The sequence below is a fragment of the Lipotes vexillifer genome, unplaced genomic scaffold (assembly GCF_000442215.2).
Source record: "Lipotes vexillifer unplaced genomic scaffold, Lipotes_vexillifer_v1.1 scaffold380, whole genome shotgun sequence".
Lineage (NCBI taxonomy): Eukaryota > Metazoa > Chordata > Mammalia > Artiodactyla > Lipotidae > Lipotes > Lipotes vexillifer.
Window position 1 is genome coordinate 584948 of NW_006779049.1, and position 17377 is coordinate 602324.

A 17377-nucleotide genomic window follows, 5' to 3' on the forward strand; every position below is an offset into this window, starting at 1 on the left:
CTTTAGTTATGTCAATTGTCTCTTCATTAAATTTTTGTGTCTTGTAAAGCAGGACACAATTTTACTTTTTGATAGTGTTTGGGAAAAAAAAACCAAGATGTAGAAAGTATTTTGTGCATATGTTAAAAACTTGTATATTAAACATTCTGATTATTTTAGCTATTTTCATAATAGTATAGATATGCATAGATATTCTGGTTGCTCCTTATAAAAAAAGCCTCTAAATTGGTGGCTTCTCATTATACAAATAAAGCCAGTACTGAGACAAGTCTCTGTAATTTTGTATTTATTAAAATGGAAGTTATATCATAAAAAATAATTTTAATTGCACTTCTGATATATATATTGCACAGTTTGAACAAGGAATTAAAAGACACTTTATGTGTTCAGTTCCATGCAGGTATTCAAAGCCTAGCACCTAATCTGCGATTTCCACATGCAACACTGTAATATCTATTTGTTATTTCATAATAAAAAATAAAAGTTGTCACAAGACCTAAAATACTCAAGTCCATGTGAATTGTGTATTTTCTGTTTTAGTCAGATCTACAAGGGGAAGCTGGATAAAAATGCCCTTGTTTTGCAAAGAATCAAAATAAAAGAGTCAGGTGTATCAAATGTTCAGTGACAGCAAGCTAGGAGAGTCATCATCCATCTCACAGTTAAGACAGCCTCATGAACAGGAGGGTGGGTGGAAGAGGAGTGGGAATGGAGGAGGGGAGAAAGAATATCTGCGTGCAGAGTCTTCATGTTATCTATTAAGATTCCATCCAAGAGACGTGAGTGGGTGCTGCCAAAGTTTATCCCAGTTACTCTCCTTTATCTAAGATTTTGTCACTGACCAACTCTCCACAAGAACATCCATTTTTTCCTAGCTATGTTAGCATTTTTACTGACATATTTTTACTAACAATTAAGTCACATAGGCCTGGAAAGTAGGTCAATGATCTGCACATTTCTGCTCTGCTCTACTGTTCATTTCATTGTTAATCTCTCAAAGAGCTATTATTTTGAAATAAAATTATTGAGTGAGACCTATAGTCTCAAGTAGCAATATTTTTGTCAATGTGCTAAATATTTCTCATACAACATAAGTTTTATATATAATCATATACATAACATACAGGATTATATTATAATATTATATATAATTTTATATATATATAGTGATAATATATAGGATCTCTTTAAATCCAGTCATATTGGAAGAAAATCCATTGCGTAAATGATTAATTAGAACAAACTGTGTGTCTCACTTTGGTTCACAGAACAGGTCTGTGAATTCTAGTAAAATGACCAAGTATGTCTTCATTAACTTGACCAATGAACAAATGTAAATTACTATAATCAAATGAAATTTATTAAACATATTGTCTTCTTGTTAGGTTTCATGAAAGAAAATTCTCACCATTTTTATCAAGAATTCCTGTATGAAGAACCCTGGATGTTTTGTCTCTTCATTAGAAAATCAAATGACAAAGCAGAAAATGAAAAAAATCCTACATATTAATTATAACTTCATACTTAACATATCTACTAAAATCATCTTCTTTGTATGGTGTAAGAATGATTATGATTGTGATAAACCACAAACATAAAATTCCAAAGCTTGCTCTGTCAAAGCAAATTCCCCATATTCCCTGTCAAGTTTAGTCCTGTTGAGATACTAACTGTTAAACTCTATTTCTAATTTGGCTGGAAGCACTACTGTGACGCTCAATGTTTATGCTTGCTTAAATAAGGTTAGTTGAAGTTGAAACCTGTGCCTATGGCTGACAGCAATTTTAACTATAGTAGTCAACTGCCTCCTAAATCCTAAAACCCAGGATCAGACTAATCCTATATTTTTCAAAACCAAAAACAAATTCACTAAGCAGAGGCAGAGAGAAGTTAGTAATCTCATGTGCATATATTCCCTATACCTCTTCGGAGGTTACCACATCTAGACCTTTCTGAAAGGCAGTCTAGAAGGGAAGATTTAGAATATATATAATCCATGTATTAGATCATGCAAAAGAAGTATTTTTCTTGAAATTTTAATTCAAAAAATCAAATATACCTTTCTCATATGGTCTGTGAACTAGATTCTTGCTTGTCAAAGCATGGTTCATGGAATATCAGTGGCAGCACCACATGCACGCTCCTTAAAAAGACAGAATCTCAGGTCCTATCCCACAGAGACTGAGCATTCTGCTTTTATCAAATTCATATATGTACAATGAATTTTGAGAAGCACTGGTCTAGATTAACTTCAACAAAAATATAAACTATATTGTATATGAGTTTCTTAGAAATTTGTGTTAACAGTGCATTTATTTCAACAAATTTAGGAATTATGTTTGCATATTCTTTCCTAGTTAAAAGCTTGGGTTCAGTTTAATATGATAATTCGAATGTTTGTACTAAGCAAAACACAACACGCATTCAAGCTAAGCATTATTCACATTAAATTTTAAACACAAATGTATTTCAAAGCAAATTAATCTACACATTTTGAACTAATTTACACATATTTTTTAAAGCACACTTTTGATGTCTATAAACTTTTATGAGTTTTATGTGTGTTTCTGTGTGTGCCTTTGTTCACACCAGAAACTTCACAATATTATGTATAGATCCTGAAATTTAAAACTAAAGTTTTAAAGTGTATTTAACTTAGAAAACTATGATTTACAATTCCAGTCAAAATTAACATTACTTAAAATAATTTATTGCACCAAAGCTCCAAGATAAAAAAAAAAAATCCATTTAAAGCAATCAATTTGCTATTTTTAACTCTATGCAGCAAACTATAGTGATAGGCTTTGATTATGCAATTTGAAGTAAAATGTTAAAACTACAGTGACATATGTGGGTGAATGCTTAATTTTCCCTTATATTACTTCTCAAGTAATTTGCAAATATTAAGGCTAAAAATGAGAACTTCTTTATAGGTATGCTGTTTAGATGTAGGCAAAAGATTGATACTAACATCCTAAAAAGAAAAAAAAAAAATCTCCAAAAAGTATAATAACTGCCAAATATCTGAATAAAAAGCAGAGAAGAGAAAGGAAGAGACAATTAGTGGGGTGCACAAAATCTGAGAGAAGGCATAAATTATATAAGCAGATCTATCATATTTCCCATAAATGAGTAAGAGAGTTGAATTAGCTTCCTTTGTAAATGAGTCAGGAATTGGCCAGGCACACTACTCATTTGTCTCTCTTTCACTAACATATTTGTCTTCTTTCTCCCTAAATCAAATGAATGATCAATATGATGTAGCTATGGGGATACTGACTTGGTTTTCCTATGGTCTCAGAGAATGAGCCTTACTGATATTTTTGGTCATATAACTCTTACTTAAAATAATACTACTGAAGATGATAATCTATCATACCATTTCAAGTACATGATAATTCTATTAAAAACAGATTTTAATGAGAGTTGCTGTCTCTGTGAATTACCAATACACTCTCCAAAGTTATTAAAACTTTACTGTGCAAGAAAACAATGCATCTTCCTATTAAATTCATCACTAAATAACCAGAGAACTCTATTCTTTATGTTATGCTCAAAGTTAAACAGATGTGAATTGGGCAAATTATATCCACTGCCTTTTCTGCAAGCACCTCCAACTTTCAGGTCTGTAATGGATATATCTCTTATTGTTTTCATTCCTTCCTTTTCCTTTTCCTCCCTCTCTCCCCTCCTCCCCCTTTTCTTTCCTTTCTTTTTCACTTAGGGCATAAACTTAGTGTCAAACCCCAGTCAAGGAGTTATCAAGAACAAACAAAGATCCAAATTTTTGAAAACCTGGGATCAAGAATTATGCCTTTGGGGCTTCCCTGGTGGCGCAGTGGTTGAGAGTCCGCCTGCCGATGCAGGGGACACGGGTTCTTGCCCCGGTCCGGGAAGATCCCACACGCCGCGGAGCGGCTGGGCCCGTGAGCCATGGCCGCTGGGCCTGCGCGTCCGGAGCCTGTGCTCCGCAACAGGAGAGGCCACAACAGTGAGAGGCCCGCATACCGCAAACAAACAAACAAACAAAATAAAAAGAATTATGCCTTTGCTGTTTTATCTCTTCAGTGTCTAGCACTATGCTTGTGAATGGCAAGGCCTTAATATGCTGACCTGAACTCATTTTCAGACCAAACAGTCATGCATAGAATTGACAAAAATATTTTTGCAAGCTAGAACCTCATTTTTTCTTTAAAGTTCTTTTTTTTTTTTTTTCCATAGTAGTCCATACACTTACAGCCTGAATTTCTAATTTCTGACAATGCAACAGAGTGCCCTAATGAGACTTCCCTGTCATATGTGAAGCCTCATCTAGCCCTGGGATCTCTCAAAGAGATAGCTCAAGGTCATGCAGAAGCAGAAGCCAAAATTGGTCTGTAAGAAAGTAAATCTTTGGATAGAGCTGCAGTTTCTTAAGGTCAATCCCTACCTTACACCAAGCTGAAGCCTGGGGCCATCAGACTGCATTAAGCTTGGGTAACGACACAGGTAGTAAGAATACTGACCTTAACAAAGTGTACCCTCTAGGGGAAAGACAGCCCTTGAAATATACAGTTTTTGCATATTCCAGCTTCATACCACCCAGTTATTTCCCGAGTGTAACAAAGGATACTTTACCATCTAATTCTAATTCAGAATCACCAGTTTTTGACCACTATCATTCCCCTGAAATCTATTCAATTTCTGGGAATATGAGACCAAAGCCAAGCTTTTTAGAATCTTTACATAACTCATATACTCAAGTATTTTACATTGTAGCTCCAAAAGGTCCCTATTAGTCCTGCCTAAGGAACTTGAATATTGGCAACTCGCCTGGTAAAATCTGTGAACATATTAACACCTTGACTGGTCCTGACCTCCTGACCCATTCCTTTAAACTAATTTAGTAATTTCCTACTGAGTACAACTCTGAAATTAGATGTAAATCCTAAAATATCTTAGTCCAGACTACCTTAAAGAAACAAAAAGAGTATTTGATACAGTTAAATTTAACCGTTATTGTTTAGAAATTTTAGTAGATTACATTTTGAAGAAAAATTGTCTCACAAAGGAGCTTGGCTGAGATCTGATGGAATTCTATTCCGATCAAACTACATACATAATTGAAGACAACTGTTACCAAATAAATCCCTAATACAGTTTGAGGAAAGAAGAAATACTTTTAAGGGGTAGTAGAGGGTAGATATGACTGTTTTTTATGAAAATAATTTAAATCACTGGTTGGGTGGGAAACAGAGGTTTGAAGGTGACTTACTGTTCACTACATACTCTATTGAAACTTTGATGTTTGTACTATTAAATTAAAAAAAAAATTAGGCATTAGGACTTTCAAGTGTTCAAAATCAACTTCAGAGAGAGAAATAATACTCTCTTGAAAGGTAGAGAAATTACAGAAAAGCACCACTAAGGAATTTTTCTTGGCTATATTAAGTCACTATTCTCAAACCATTTCAAATAGCGATAGGATACTGGGGACTAAAACAAAAATTACTTATCAAAGGACTCAGCAATTCTTCCTAAGTAAGATAATAGGATGGAGTGAGGAAGAAATAAAAAAAGAAAACAAGATACTGCTTTTTTTTTATCTCAAGAAAAAGCAGTATCATTTCTTTCTCTTCTTCCAGGAAGCATGAAAAAGAAGACTGCAGTGAAAGTGTTTAAGAGGCAAAAGAGGTGCTTTTTTGTGCATAATCCATTTGCCTTTACAAAGGAAAAGGGATTAAGTTACCAGTGATGGAAACAAGAAGAAACTATAAAAATACTATGAAAACAGTAACAAGCAGCCACTAAGAATTTTGATGCAAAAAGTCTAAATGTTAAAAACAAAATGAAAATCTTTATTTTAAGTTAAAAGAAAGAAAAATATGTTTACTTCCATGACAATGGCCTGTATTTATATCAAACAGAAGACCCAGAGTTTCTGGAGCAGTCTAATGTATGGTGGCTTGGAAGTCAGACTGCCTAGTTCTGAATCCAAATTTGGGGTCATATCAGCTAAGCAAACTTGGTTAAGATATATACTCCTTCCTCTTCCTCGCTATCCCTCTTGGGACTCTTTTTTAAAAGTTGAGTTTATAAGAAAAAAGAACAGTCATGCTATTAAAAGAAAAAATAACAGAGTTATAGTCATATTCACATTTGTAGCCTTGCATAAACACTCATCAATCTATCAGTTTTCCCTCTTCAGGAATTAATATGCAAAAATAAAGCACAAGAAGCTTGGGGATTCCTTGGTTTTAAGATTCACTGCTCCAACTTAGCATTTCAAAGTGAGGCCTATTTAACAAACTGCCTAGTGCCCTGTACTCAATGTGAGAACCATCTGTGGCTGAGTGGGGAACTGGGCAGTGACTTTGCATATAAGATCTGGTCCCTGCTTCAGAGTCTCCTGGCCTGGTAGGGCAGGTCCAGCTCAACACAGTGATGGAGGACGCTCAGGATGCTGAGGGTTTCAGAAAAGTTTTATATGTAAATGCAACTTTCCAACAAAGAATGGATGATGCAATAACCATATAAAGGGAGCCATATTTGTGATTCAAATAGACAGCTAAACGAGTCCTAACTCATGGCAGAAGTACATAGAGGCAATAGCAACAATTCAGGTATGTGTGTCTAGTTCCTCAGACTGTTTCGCATTACAGCTGCAGCAAGGCAGTTTAATGGTCAAGAGCAACAAACATGATACTATGACCTTAGTACCCTGCAAATAACACAGATTTCAGACTGTGTTACTAATATAATACAATCACAAACTCTGACAACTTAAACAGTGTCTATTTTCTATTTTTCTTTATGGAAGAAGAATCTGATACTATTATCCTAATATTTAAATTTAAATAATCTACATTTTGGAAGTTATAAGAGGAAAAGCAAGTAAATACTCGAATATAAAAGATAAAAGAAATAAAAAAAAACAGAATATCATCCACAAACACACATACTAAAAATAAAGCAATTTTTATATAACAATGAGTATATCAATGGACAGACCCAATACTCAGGACATTTCTTTTCTATTTAATGGAAAAGTCGTTCTTGGGACATAGAATGTTAAAATATCTTCTCTTTACTATTCCTCATTTGATATAAATTACCACCATCTTAGTTTTGAACAAACTATGAACTTTTGAACAAACTTTTGAACAAATAATTTTGAACAAACTATGAACTTTTCTCCTTATATTCACTGAATGCCAGTAATAGTAGACAGGAAATGTTATGCCATGTGTTTCTGTTAATTAAGCTCCTTTGCTTGTAAGCCATTTAAAGAATGGAAGAGAAATCTCAATTCAAGAGTCTCTAGATATTAACTCATGGTTAAATCATTTCTATTATGCTCATAAATATGATTTTTAATTTTCAAGAGCTCTTTTATTTAAGCAAAGGTTCATATATAATAGATTCTCCCTTGATGTTGATACCCAAATGAGGGCACAGAGAATTTTGCCAAAATTACATATTTTTTTTAGCAAGCTTGGACCTAAATGCCATTGTCCCAATTCATAAACGGGTGTAAGATTAACTGGCATTATTATTGAATACTTGGGCATGCTGGAATCCAAGTTTTTATAATTCCAAGTTCCACTAATTACCAAGCTTATTACATTTCCCTGGTGGAAAATTGTGCACTCTTGTATATTTGTATTAAATAAAGAGCCACTCACTCTTGGGTCTCTTTTTCCTTCACCGGGAGGTATAGTAGGGTTCTTGGGGTAACACTGTGGATTTTGGTACATTTAAAACAAACAACCTTCTTTGTGTCCCAGCTTGGTCTGAAGTGACTCAGGGAAACTGTACCTCTGGATGGCCACAGTAAAGTTAAACCAGAGATTAATCTGAAACATAGTCACTGAGACATTTACCCCAAAATATTAACTGGATGCCTTCTGTGGACCTAGCTCTATACTAGGCAAAGTTGTTTGGTCTGAGTACTCTTTTCATAATGTCTACATGACAGAAATTAGTGCCAGGTTGTGGATTGCATTGGGACCACATATATCTGAAAAACTAAGAACCCCAGAGTTTCAGTTGAGTTTTAAAAAGACAGCAGAGGCTAATGGAATAAAATTTCTTTTAAAAGAATCAGTATTGCTTAGTAGTTAAACAATCTGTGGATTAGACAGCCTGAATTTGCAACAGGACTCTGCCACATATAATCTTGGATAATCTACTCAATCTCTCTATGTATCACTTACTTGCAAAAAGAATAATAAAGCCAATGTGTATACTAAAGTTAGGAAATAAATTAGATTCTGTATGTGACATACTTCCCACTGGGGTTGGCAAATGATAAGTATTTAATAAATATTAACCACTATGATTCTGTTCCGGGTGATGGGACTTGGAGAATGAGAAGAATTAACACAGACACAGGAGCAAAACAAGTGCAGTGTCCAAGCAGTGGACAGAGTATGATTAAAGGCTTAGAATAAAGACATTATTTACACAGCCTTCATCCCCTGTATGATCTGGTTTCTACCCACCTCTCTAAACTTTCACACCATCTCAAATACATTCATTGTAATTTAACTACATTGGCATTCATTTTGTTGAACATGCTCAGATTCTCATCTCCAGACTGTCACACATATTCTCTTCACCTTTCATCTGCCTAAATCTCGCTTACTCTTCAGATTTTAATTCAAGGTCTCTTCTTCATGAAAGCCTTTGCTGAAACATGCATTAGCCCCAATTACAGTAGCTTCTATTAATTTAAAATCTCATTGAATTCTGAAAAACAAAAACACAATAATTTACCCCTGTATTAAAAAATATTTCAGGGGGCTTCCCTGGTGGCTCAGTGGTTGAGAGTCCACCTGCCAATGCAGGAGATGTGGGTTCGTGCCCCAGTCCAGGAAGATCCCACATGCCATGGAGCTGCTGGGCCCGTAAGCCATGGCCTATGGGCCTGTGTGTCCGGAGCCTGTGCTCTGTGACGGGAGAGGCCACAGCATTGAGAGGCCCGCGTACCGCAAAAAAAAAGAAAAAAAAAATTCAGTTCTCCTGCGGAACTTTGAATCCCACAGGAACAAGAACTGTATCTTTCTTGTGTACCAATATAGCCCAAGAGCCTAAAATAACACCCAACATAGTAAAGAGTCAGTGTATTTTGCTGGTACATAAATGAGTGAATAAATGAGCATCCAATAGGTTCTACATCTTTTCAGAAGTAGTTTGGAGACTAACTTAGATGAAAGAAAACATTAAGGTTAGCAAATAAGATGATATCAGTTACTTAAGTTGAAGTCAGCTGGGGACTTCCCTGGTGGTGCTCTGGTTAAGAATACGCCTGCCAATGCAGAGAACATGGGTTCAATCCCTGGGAAGATCCCACATGCCATGGAGCAACTAAACCTGTGTGCCACAACTACTGAGCCTGTGGTCTAGAGCCCACACACCACAACTACTGAGCCCACATGCTGCAACTACTGAAGCCCACGCTCCTAGAGCCTGTGCTCCACAAAAAGAGAAGCCACCACAATGAGTAGCCCCTGCTTGCGGCAACTAGAGAAAGCCCACATGTAGCAATGAAGACCCAATGCAGCTAAAAATAAATTTAAAAATAGATGAAGTCAGTTGGTGGAGAGCTTTCATTATCAGTCTAACTTGTTTGCAACCAAAGGGAAGTAAAGATTTTTTGTATTTTTTTTTTATTAGCATTTGATTCACGTTCATTTATGTAATACTGGTCACATACTTTTCAGGAAAGTTTTGTAGGAAGAGGTAAAGATTGAATACCAAATAGGGTGCTCTTACAAAGAGGCACATGAAGTGATAAATGACCTAAACAAAATAAGTGTGAATTAGAATTTGAATTCTGCAATTTCCAAGAGAGTACATTTTTTAAAATATGAGAAAAATCAGAATTTTATTCTATGCCCTTAGACTTATTTCATGGATTATCTTTTTGTTATTTGTTTTTTTTTAATTTGGAGTGACATATGAGTTACAGTTGTGGGGACACAGGTAAGACTTTAAAGCCTTGCTTCTCAACATGTGGCCCAGTCTCAATAGCATGAACAAACCTACAGGTTTCTTAGAAATGAAGAATTCCAGGACCCACCCAGAACTGTTGAACTAAAATCTACATGTTGCCAAAATTTTCAGATCATTTATATGCACAATTAACTATGAGAAGTACTACTTTAAGTGTCTTAGTCTGGCCATAGTTAATGTTATCCTTAGATAGTGAGTGAACACCAAATACTCAAAGAGAATTAATAGATCTTGAAAACTAATTACATTCAGAGATGGAATAAAGGTAACTGTTACTGATTTTAACATTTCAATACTAGCAACTGATAGAATGACAGTGTATTTTAACAACAACAAAATAGGGTACACTTTGGATTGCAAAGTACTCATGTGAAGACATACTACAGAAATTTTAAAGCTGTTTCTACAATGATATCTGGGCTCAAGATGCAAATTCCAATGTAAAGATGAAGCTTCAGATTGTTTCAACTGCCAGATCAATTGGTAATTCCTGTTTTATATCTGTAAACAAGGATCTTACCAAATCTTTCCATTCTTGAAAACATCCGGTTATTCTTTAGAAGGTGGAGTCAGCATTTTCAGATTAAATAATTTCCAACCACATGACCCTCTGTGCTGAATTTACAGGTACTAATCTAATCTTATTTTTTTCCCAAACACCAGCTCTCCCTCGGGGCCTAGTTCAAAGCTCACATCTCACCTGTGAAGGGACTGGGGCTTCTCCAACTGAAGATGACCTAGATATCATTTACGCATTATCAAAGAGAATAAATTTAATGGTTTCAAAACAAAAATCTATGTAAACTATTTTTTATTTCCTCTCTTAACACACTGTTATATGTTTCCATTTTATAGGCTCTTATTTCCTTATTGGCTCATACTAACTAAACACCTATTTTATCAAATCTTTACTGATTCCATCATTTAGAAACACAAGGTTGGCATTAAAGATACAGAGAGGAGAAATCAATAGTATCTGTCTTTTAACATGTTCAGAGGCTTATGACAAAGACATAATAAATCATCAATTTTATTAAAATGTGATGACTGTGACAAAGTTACACAAGCTACAATTTATGTACATCCAGCATCTCTGGAGAAACAGGGAGAGAACTTAAAATTATTTGGGGACTATAGATCATAGTCCATGCCTTGTGTTTTTTTATTTTCCTAAATATTCCTCTCTCTCTATCCTCACATACTTTTTTTTTTTTTTTTTTGCTGGAATAGAAATGTAGTAGACACTAATTAAATATTTTTGAGTAACTGACAACCAAATCATATCCATGTGTTCTATTAAGAACACAAAAATAAAATTAGTAAGATTTTCTTTTTGAGAAACATTATTTGTCAAACTAAAAGCATGTTTTACTATTTGCTCTATTACTTATTGCATCAAAAAACAATGACTCAGGTAGGATAATTTAATACCCTAATTCTCAGAACTTTGAAATAGATAAACAGTTGCATGAAAATGTGCTACTTATTTAAAGCAGATAACTTACCTGAATCTTACTCTACTGGCAGCTATTTCTTTTGTACTTAGTTTTTAGCACTGTATTTTTTTTTTTTAAGTAAATGTTTTTCTCTTTAAATTCATCAAGCTGAGTCTCAAATGGTTTAGAATAAAGAGAAGTTGATCACAGACAGGAGAGCTAAACAAAAACAGAACCTTCCCCAAATTCTATAATCTTCTCTTGGGCTGAGTAGAGAAGTTAGAATAGCCTCAGGCCAGCCACTCATTCAGAAATTACCCTTCGTAAAGATAAATTCGAACAAGGAATCCTTTACTTCCCTGATATTCCTAGGAATTCTCACCATCCCCCCATCCTCCTATCTACAGCAGATCCCAGTAACCACCTCAAATATTTTCCCCAAATCCAAGCCTCAACCAAATCTAGACTTCTTCAGACTACAGTCAATCGGGCATTCCACATCCAAAGATTCAACCAAGGACAGTTTGAAAACATTAAAAAAAAAAAAAAAATTCCAGAAAGTTCTCAAAAGCAAAACTTGAATTTGCCATGTGCTTGCATTTACAAAGCATCTATATTGTATTTACAACTGTTTACATAGTATTTACAGTGTATTAGGTAATATATGTAATCTAGAGATGATTTAATACAGGAGGATGTGTGTAGCTTATATGCAGATACTGTGTCATTCGATATAAGGGACTTGAGAATCTGTGGGTTTTGGCATCCACAGGGGTCCTGTAAACAATCCCTTACGGATACTGAGGGACAACTGTATGACTAAAGGAGTAAGGATGAGCTCCTCTAAGGTTGAAATGATGATACTGAAGGATGACTCCAGGCACTAAAGATGTGATCCTTTCTCACCTCATCTACCTCAGCCCTTCCATTCATGGGCTATTTCCTTGCTTCCTCTTTTGTCATCCTGAGTTTGTTAGTGAAGATGAATGGAAGAGGTGGAGCAAAAGGGACATTGCTCAATCATCTGTTTCTCAGGCACAAAATGTAGAAACATTTTGTAATGTAAGGTTGTGATGGGGTCCCATTTTAAAAGTCTGATTGTGAGTACCAAAGACTTCATTTAATTGTAATTTATTACTGGTTGGTTTGTTCCCAGTGAATTGAATGTTCTTGTCTTGTTGTGAAAGAATTTGGAGACGAAGCAGGGACATTAAGTAAGTAAAGTGAGAATTTATTTAAGTAACAACATGCTCTCAGTGCGAGAACAGGCAGACAGGTGTGGAGCTGCTGCCCTGGGTTTCTTTGGCAAGCCGGTTATGAGGGGCATACAAATGAAGGGGCAGAATATTCACTGGGGAAGGAGGAGTTCGGGGGTCATATTCCCTGATTTTCATCCCAGCTCCTTCCCAAGGGGAGGAGGGACTTTTGTCCTTATTTAGCTTAGATCAGAAGTGTCATGGTGTCAGTGCATGATGGGTACTTCTTATCTCTAAGGCTAATTTTATTGTAATGAGAACACAATGAGCAACAGGTTACATTCGGATGCAGGAGATTCCCGTTTTTCCCCACCTTTGTTTATCTGCTTCCAGGACACTTATCACCCAAAAGGTGTGGTTTTCTGTCAGTCTGGAGGTTCCTGCTTTTCTTTGTCTGCCGAGGGACCCCCGCTGTTTACAAGATGCAAGATTTCTGCCACCTGGCCCCTTCCACCATTTCTCTGCTCATATCTAGCTACCTGCCTGCTGTAACAGGTTCAGAATGTCCATGCCCACTCCAGGATATTTTAGGGTAATGGGTACTCTTACCATGGGAAATTAAGCAAAGTGATAGTTCTGATGGTTAAGGTGAAGCATACCTTTTATTCTTCTATTTTATATTTTACAACTTCTCTAAGAGTAAAGGGATACCTTATTTAAATTTAGTGGGATCCCCAGAGATAAATGAAATTGAAGCTTCAGTTTTTATAAAAGGCAAGAAATGTTTCCAGTTGGTGCATCTGCAAATGCTAACATTAACTCAGAACCTATGTTGAAGATACATAAAATTTAATTGGTACTCTTTTATCTATTTGTGGTAGAAATTCTTTCAGTAAATTTTACATTTCCAGCAAAGTTTGAACTTCCATTTTGGCACATTGCAGTTTTTTGTTTGTTTCTTGGTGGTTACTGGATATATTTTGAGGGAGTCCTCTACATCCTGCTCATACTTACAAGTTCAGAGAGCTGCAAATCAGTCTCAGGGTTAGAGGCCTCTCCCATGGCAACAGCAGCTTTACTGGGATTAAGGATCCTCAACTGAAATCAGGTTTGAATATCCCCTCCCCTTAGCTGTGTCACTAGGGTACATGGGTGTTTCTCCCTATATCCTGGAGTATAAGGATATTTTTGCAATATAGGTAAAGGCATTTTTAAAAGTTGTAGCAAACCATCTGTTTTAGGAGTGTGGCCCTCAGCATGCTACATAGTGACTACTCTTCCTCCACATGGGAAACCACTGACTGGCTTGCACATTGCACAGGGTATCAGTCTCTCCCTTAAGCACTCTAAAGGGTGGGGGTGAGTGCCAGATTGAGACACACAATCATGGTTACAGGGTAAGAGTCATTGCTTTGAGCCTAGTGTCAATTATGGCTTATGTTAGAGTCAAGTCACATGATTCAATCTGAGATGCACAGATAGTTCCCAGCCCAGACACATGAACTACAGCCATTTGAAGGAGGCCTCCAATTTCATATTACTAAATGCCAGTTATCAACACTTTCAACTTAGATCAGTTAAATCTATAAGAGAAACTTTGAGGGCTCAGTAAATGCAACACAAAGCAACACAGCTCGAAGCACAAACTAGCCAGCAGGCAACCCCTAAAAGTTCACGCTTGCCAGCAGGCAACAAAACCAGTCAACAAGCAAAAGAATTAAAAGAAAGACTTTCCTGTGCTGATCATTGTCTGGCCATCCCCCTCCAGTGCCAATCATTTTATTCACCCCGCAGCGGTGGAATGGACCCTCCCCCTAAACTTTTGGTTAGGCTATTAAGATGTATTGTGCCACATTCAATTAGGAGGGGTTTTTGTTTATTTGTTTCACAGTCAGTACCATACCTTTATTCCAATGGCACTAACGCAGCTGGAGGTGCTTATAGTGACACTGCACAAGATTTCCTATCTTCTAGTTTCTGTCCAAAGAGAATGTCTACCCGCCTGTTCTTTCCCTCTTTCTGGGGGAAAATCCTCTATGGTCCATTTACACAATTAAACCTCTTACTGCGCCTACTTTTAAAATCTGGGGGGCACTTGAGTTTCCCTCTGAAGAAATGAAAGTCAAAGTATCGGGTGTCCCATCCCCTCCCTCAGCTCCATAAGCCAAATAAATACCTGCAGCGAGGGCACTTCTCTTGCCTCTGAAATCTTGAACATCAAAAGAAATGGCATCAAGTGCTTCTGTTGAGTGGTGGCCCAGAGTACGCTCCAGAAATCTGTCAGACGGAGCATCACCGTGTCTGGACCCGCTCAAGGTGTCGTGAGGAGAACGCGAAGGCTTATTGTTGTGGTAGATATCGCGGCTGGGAGCTCGTGCTGCGCGAGTCCCGCCTACAATTTGTCCAGCAAGTTGGCCTGGGCTGGGATGCCTTCCGTCAGGCCTTTGTGCTCGTCGGTCTCAGCCCCCACCTGGCTGGGGTTGCCGGCTTCTGTCAAAGGGATCTCTGAGCAGGATATGCCATTGGTCAAACAGGCACTGCGGGAAAGCCCGGCTGTTGGCTTGGCTGGGACTTCGCCTTGGCGGTGAAGCCAAAGGATTTCGTTTTCAGGCACGTAGGCCTGCACCACAAACATGGGGCTTCAGGCCACCTGGAAGTCCTCAAAGACGTGTTCCTGCTTCCAGTTCAGGACAGGATAGATGCCACCGACCACGTGTTCTATACAGGCGTTCCACAGGAAGACTAGCTCCAGGAGCTGGGGCTGGGCGGTCAGCAGGCCCCGCAGAGTGAGCGCGGCTGGAGAGTGGGGATGATCCGGCCGCCCCCGCGCTCAGTGAAGTCTGCGCGCAGCCTCATTATCTTGGATATCAGAGCGCATGTCATGCAGGTGGTTCTCCTCACACGGTGGCCTCCTGCTTGGTGGCTCCCTGAAGGCTGCAGCATGCTGTCCATCTCGTTGAGGTACTGCATGCCCTTGGCAGTGTCGGTGAGGACTTGGTGGCAGGTGCCGTGGGGTTCAAAGTACCTCTTCTTGCGGGCCTTGGCCACATCCTGCTCGTATTCCTCTGCCAGGTAGCGAGTTTGCTGCTTGAGCTCCTAGCAGGTGGAAACCTCATCCTGTTAAGTGTCCTTGGCCAGGCCGTCAGGGAAGGGCCACACCATTATGTACAACCCATTGTGCTTTTTGGGGGACCTGGACAAGCAGAGCACGTTCAAGTCTTCGCTTAAGGTCTCACGGCACAAGACAACTGGGTCGTATTTCTTGATGGGAATCAGACACAGCTCGCCTCCGCATCCTTCAGGTGGATCTCCAGGTGCTGCTCATCAGCCCCAGCAAAGATGTGCTCACCTGATTCCTCTATGATGCACTGCACTGTAGCGTTGGCCTCTTGGCCCCCCTGCTTCAGACCCTTTACCAGCTTGGGCAGGTCAGCCAAGTACTTGGCCTCCAAGGTAATTCTGACAACTGGCACTCACGCTGAACTTCATCACCTGCATGTTGTGGGCATATTCAGAAGTGGTGATGGTGCCCGTATTCACCGGAAACTGGTTGATGCCCAGTAGGCCCATAATGTTCCTCCAAGCCATGTCCTCGTTGCGCTCCACATAACGTCTCATCGTAAGGATTATTCTCTGGATCGGCTTCAGGTACAGATTTTCCTTCCTCTGGGGCATGAAATTGGGGCACGTATTGGGGTGATCATTCGCATTGTATACAAATGTCGTATCCTTATGTCATACACCCAAAACTAATATAATGTTATATGTCAGTTATACCTTGATAAAAAATTATTTTTTTACAAAAAAATTAAGAAGGTATGAAAAGGTTTATTACTCACATAATGATACTTTCTTTAGAAAGCAGGGACATCTCCCAAGCAGGTCCAAAAGTGTCAGCTTGAGCAAAAGAAGAGACTAGTTTGGCTTTTATTGTGATTCAGGGATAGCGTTGGAGTGAGCGTTCCTGTGAGTAGGCTAGGGTTTGCATGGTTTGAATTTCTGGCTGTTGCCAAAGGAGGGAACACCTAGTCTTTCTCATCAGCTTAGTAAGTTGTGTTGCAGAAGGGGGAAGAAGTGGTTGAAAGCTGTCAGCAGTTAAACATCAAAAATGAAGTCAGAGTGTTTCATTAAAATGCCACATGAGTTCTCTGTTTCAGGGCTTTTGCAATGACTACTTTATCTTCCATGAGTTATCTTTCTACTGATAAAAATATAGCAAGATGTTGATGATTTCTTCTGTTGTTCTATAATTGTGGCTTAAGCTGAGAATAAACTAGCTTAAGTACTTCACACTTTGAATTCAGAGAGCCACCAGAAGTTGGAATTATTGAGAGGTGGAAGTTACAGAATGCACATGTGTCAACCCTACTCATCCCCACCAACTACTATAGAATTCAGATTGCCAAATAAGAATGTGATTGGTGTCTGGGGAAGATTCTTGTTCATGGAAAGTGAGCCTTTGCCACTTGGAAGACATGGAAGTGAGGTCTATGAGTTTTGCTTCTAAAAATTGGTAAAGCCTTCAATAAGGGGAAACATTTTTCATTCTTTGTGCCTTTGCTTAGGAGGACTTACTGATATGGTCTTGTGCTAACAGAACAGAAGAAAGAAGAATAGGAAGGAGAGCAAAAGTGGGAGAGAGAGTGAGCGAGAGAGGGTGTGAGAGAGAGTGTGTGTGTGTAGACCGTAAAACATGGAGCCAGGAACCTCTCTTCTAAGTGCATAGAGGAGTATTCTGCAGGGGTTCAG

The 17377-nt window shown here is 38.0% G+C and overlaps 1 pseudogene; it reads right to left on the reverse strand.

Annotated features, from left to right (window-relative positions):
* Nucleotides 1-15020: 15020 nt before the first annotated feature.
* The window catches only part of LOC103090470 (elongation factor 2 pseudogene), a 74164-nt pseudogene continuing 71807 nt past the window's right edge, over nt 15021-17377 (reverse strand).